Source organism: Medicago sativa, chromosome 1, assembly GCF_051527215.1.
Source record: "Medicago sativa cultivar Bolivia chromosome 1, Bolivia_mono, whole genome shotgun sequence".
Taxonomy (NCBI): Eukaryota; Viridiplantae; Streptophyta; class Magnoliopsida; order Fabales; family Fabaceae; genus Medicago; species Medicago sativa.
Genome location: NC_140749.1, coordinates 56658052 through 56663252, shown reverse-complemented (window position 1 = coordinate 56663252; position 5201 = coordinate 56658052). Strand labels below are relative to the sequence as shown.

The window sequence follows — 5201 nt, the reverse complement described above, 5'->3', positions numbered from 1 at the left end:
ATCTCATCAGGAAAGACTTCAGGAAATTCATTCACAACGGGCAATCTATCAATTATCGACTGATTCTCTACAGACAAATACGCCATCAAAGAAAACATCAAGTTTCTATCACGCTCTAACCGCTTCAACTACTTGGTAGATAAAAATTCTGCTCCACTCTCTTCTTCAGCAGAAGAAAAGTACATCGTCTTTTAAAAACAATTAATATGAACATGGTTGTACTCCAACCAGTTCATACTAGGGATTGCACAACAAACAACAACCAGGACAACAAGGACAATACAAAATTGTCACACAACACTACTAGGCTCGACACGACTCTACTAATTGGCCGGACGGACCGACCTGCTCTGATACCAATTGTAACACCCCGTTCTCCCAACAAATTAATATTAATAAATAAAATCAGAGTAATCACACAACGGAGTGTCACACTACTTTTCAAAATTTCATAATAGAAAATTGTCTATTTATTTAAAAACCGACATTTAAATTATCTTACAAACTGCAGCGGAATAATTCTTTAAAATATAAATTCAACCAAATTCAACATCAATAAAAGTCTTGGCATAAGGCCACAACATAATTCAACTTTATTCTAATAGCAAGTCTTTTCCAAAATATGTGATACATAAAAGAAATGAGAAGACACTCGCGACGATCCCCATCCTAATATGTATCAGAGCCCTAGACACTTGAGCCAATCAACCTACAAGCCATCATTACCTGCACATTACCCACGGTCGAGGCAACATATACGCAGAAGGGGTGAGAAACTTATCCAATAATGATAATATATAATTCATCAAATTAATGAAAATAACAATATATCACAACATGCATCATTAATAATGTATATAAAGAATACATATAACAACAACATAATCATTTTCGGCAACAGGGTACAACAACAACAACAACAACAACATTATCCACAACGACACCGATAACTCGACAATTCGACAACGACAACAACTCGACAATTCGACAACGACAACAACTCGACAATGCTACAACGACAACAACAACTAATGCATCATGCAGGTGGTACCAATCTACGCGCGTTGAATGCTAAGCATTCCAGGGCATAAGCCCCCAACAATTTGGATGGTTAAAGCATCCCAGGGCATAAGCCCCCAACAGGTGAATGATAAACATTCCAGGGCATAAGCCCCCAACGGGTTGAATGATGAACATTCCAGGGCATAAGCCCCCAACAATTGTGAGTATGCAAATGGACTCAACTTGTGTATATCAACATACAACTTCAACAGCGACTGCAACAACAACATATGTGCCTAAAACAATTATGACACACTCCCCAACTTCGACATCAGATGATACAACGACATCAACAACGGAAATCAACAACATAACATATATATAAATCAATTACATTCATCTCAATGTCTAAAACATCCCCCAAAAGCAATTAAGTTTTGATCAATAGAACATAAGTCAAATATCCATAAACACCTCAACTAAATCCCTAACACTTAAGTTTGAAGTTGGGAAACCAACCATAAGTTTTTGGACTAACTAGAGATTAATTATGCTAAGTTTTCTTAAAATTTTCTGAAGACCCACTTGGACTATTTTCATCATAACTCTAAATCTACAAATAATTTTCTAGTCACTCCAAAGCCATTAGAAAAGCTAACTCAATTATCTACAACTTTTATGTTTACACCTAAAGCTAATTCAAAATAGAAACGGGTGAAAAAGACACAAGAACGCGAAACAGAAAATGCTGTCACCGGACAATTTCGCTAATAGCGAAAATTGAGCTAATAGCGTACCTGCTCCAGAGGGTTACGCTAATAGCGAATTTCTGGCGAGTTTTTCATCTACTGTTACGATTTTAACACCATTTTCACCCCAAAAACCCATTTTCTGATCCCCTAATCACCCAAAATGAATTAGAACAATGTTTACAGGTTCTATATGCAACATAGTAACTAAAACAACATAGAAACATGCCTCAAACAACACCATTCATCGTATTTTCTTCAATTAACATAAAACTTCTAACCCTAAAACCAAGAACAACAATTCATCAAATTTCAGAATTATATACCATGATTATTGAAAGGAATCACACCCTTACCTTAATTCAGCAACACCAAACGTCAAGCTACCGCAATCGATTCCTTCCTAGCTCTCTCTTGGCCTCTTCTAGGTTTTCTCTCCAAAACCAGTTTTCTTCTAATGTTTTTACGTGAAAATGTTTCTCTCCCTTTTTCTTTCTTTTACTTCAAAAATATCTCTCTTTTCTTTTCTCACCCAACTCCCTTAATTTCTATTAATTTCCACTTAATTCCCCTTAACCAAAAATAAATACTATTTCTATAATATTTCTATCCAATAATAACAACATTCATTTAAATAATACACAACCCCAATATTCATATAATAAATAGCATCATAACATATTTCATATAAAAATCATATAAAACATATATTTCACATAAAATCATATATATATATATATATATATATATATATATATATATATATATATAGCAATTAAAGTCATATAAAAATATTCACACATCTACTAAAATATTAGAATAAAAATGGGGCGTTACAAGGAGCGTACGTGAGTGGACTCCTCACATTTTGTCTAGGTGCTCTGATACGTAACGGGATGGGGGCTTGCTTTTACTTCTGTTCCTTACGTGCCTTTATGAACTTTTTATGAATAAATGTTGAACTAAAATTATGAGATTTCGGATGAGGCCTGCGTGCCAAGACTTTTAGTATGTTGAACTATTTTCCGCTGCATGATTTTAGATTTTTGAAGTTGAATTTGAAAGATAATTATTATCCATTTTATGATTTTCAAGAAGTATGTGACATTCCATTTATGATTTAAATACTCTGATTTTATATGAAATTTTCATGTTGGGAAAACGGGGTGTTACACTAAGGGTGCGTTTGTTTTAGCTTTTAAAAAAAAAGATTTTGTGTTTCAAGAATCTAGAGATTTTTTTTAGAGATTTTAAAAAATATCTAAAGTTATTTGTGTTTGTCAACTACACAAAAAAAGTGATTTTTGACTAACGTCAAATATTCAAGATAAAACTAACGAAAATTTTGACCTAAAAATAAAATTTTGAGCTAACTTATTGCGGCGGAACGTTTTAAACAAGTATGTAAAAAATCATTAAAAAATTTAAAATTTTAAGCATAATTATACAAATTTTAATTTAACAGGGACTAAAAACACTAACGGAAAATTTTGTAGGGACTAAAAAGTGTGATTTATTTTTATAGGGACTAAAAACAAAACTGCAGATATTTATAGGGACCAAAAACTTAATTAACCCTTTTTTCTATTTTAAAAATTAATATTTTATTGGGTTAATTAAGTAAATGATCCCTGTAAATATTTAGAATATCACACTTTTTAGTCCTTATAAAATTTTCCATCAGCATTTTTAGTCGCTATAAAATTTTTCTATTAGCATTTTTAGTCCCTATAAAAAATTTCCATCAACATTTTTGGTCCCTAAAATGCTTAAGGAAAATGTCACAGGACTAAAAAGTGTGATTTTATTTTACAGGGGCTAAAAACAAAATTGTGAATATTTATAGGGACTAAAAACTTAATTAACCATATTTTATTTAACATAAATATCTCAACAACATTTTGATCTTATCCACTCAATATTTTCTTTAAATTTTTATTGAATTTCTAATATTTTATGTAGCAGAAATATCTCAACAAACTACACATAATACTTTCAACAAAGTTTACATATACAATTTAATTTTATGATTAAAAGACTCCAATTTATTTATTTGTTTTTAGTAAAAGAAGCTTCAATTAGTTATTACTAATCTTTTAGCACTATATCATTCAATTAGTTTTTATGTTTGAGGAAAAAAAAGGTTCGATTAGTTTTTTTTTTATTAAAAAAAGCTTCGATTAGTTTTTACGTTATCTTTTAGCAGCATATTAAAAAATATCACATATTTACATATTTTGAGCATAAGAAGAAACCCCAAACATTCTTTTTATCCAACATTTTTCCTTCTTCAGGTTTGACAAACACCAATTTTATTATTTCTCATACATATACTTTGATATATATATATATATATATATATATATATATATATATATATATATATATATATATATATATATATATATATATATAGGGGTTTGCTACAATAGACCCACTCATTTTCATGAAGGTCTATTTTAGCAAGCAACACCTTTTCACTTGGACACAAATGCCCATGTTTTTGTTTTTTGAGAAAGTTAATACTAAAGGGTACAAATGTAATTTCCATTAAAATGTTAGATTTTCTTTTTATTTTTACGAGATCTACGCAGGTCCACTATTCTCTTTCTTCCTTCTCTTTTGCTATTGCCGCTCACCATGTTCTATGAATTGGTGATGTGTTTCTACTCTGCTTTGCTTCCATTCACTTGAAATCATATGCAAGAATTCTTTTACTGAAGAAGAGGTATTACATTGTGTATCATTGAATTAGATTTTAGCCTTATAAAAAAACAAAAAAGGACGTGATGGGTAAAAGAAAACAACAACAACTCCAGAAGTTTAAGATTCAACACATGATTGTCGATACAATTCAATTGAATTAAAATTCAATAAAACAATTATACAACCTCTTTTTTCAACACTATATTGGTAGAGGATTGCAAGTGCCACGTGAACAAAAATCTAAACTTCAACAAGAAAGAAAACAAAGGAATGAAAATGCTATCGACCTCAATTTTTTACTCAGCAATAATCAAACTTTTAGGAATAAGAGTAAAAATCCCTCAGGATAGATATTTGTGATATTGAATCATTGTCATTTCCTGGAATTAACGGTGGCTCATTTTTTCTCTGTTTAACCAAAAACATGTTTGGTGAAAAGAAATTGATGCAGGTAACAATTATGTAAATTCAAGAGATTGATGATGAATCATAAACTCAGGTAAAATTGTGAGAGAAGAAGCAAAAGAGAAGGAAGAAAGAGAATAGTGGACCTGCGTAGATCTCGTAAAAATAAAAAGAAAATCTAACATTTTAATGGAAATTACATTTGTACCCTTTAGTATTAACTTTCTCAAAAAACAAAAACATGGGCATTTGTGTCCAAGTGAAAAGGTGCTGCTTGCTAAAATAGACCTTCATGAAAATGAGTGTGTCTATTGTAGCAAACCCCATATATATATATAT

The 5201-nt window shown here is 30.8% G+C and overlaps 1 long non-coding RNA gene across 1 annotated transcript; it reads right to left on the bottom strand.

Annotated features, from left to right (window-relative positions):
* Positions 1-447: 447 nt before the first annotated feature.
* Positions 448-2333, bottom strand: LOC146955624 (uncharacterized). Its single transcript, XR_015011189.1, has 2 exons — positions 2108-2333; positions 448-726 (listed from the first exon to the last, which is right to left on the bottom strand). It is a non-coding gene; the product is annotated as an uncharacterized LOC146955624 (long non-coding RNA).
* Positions 2334-5201: the final 2868 nt, after the last annotated feature.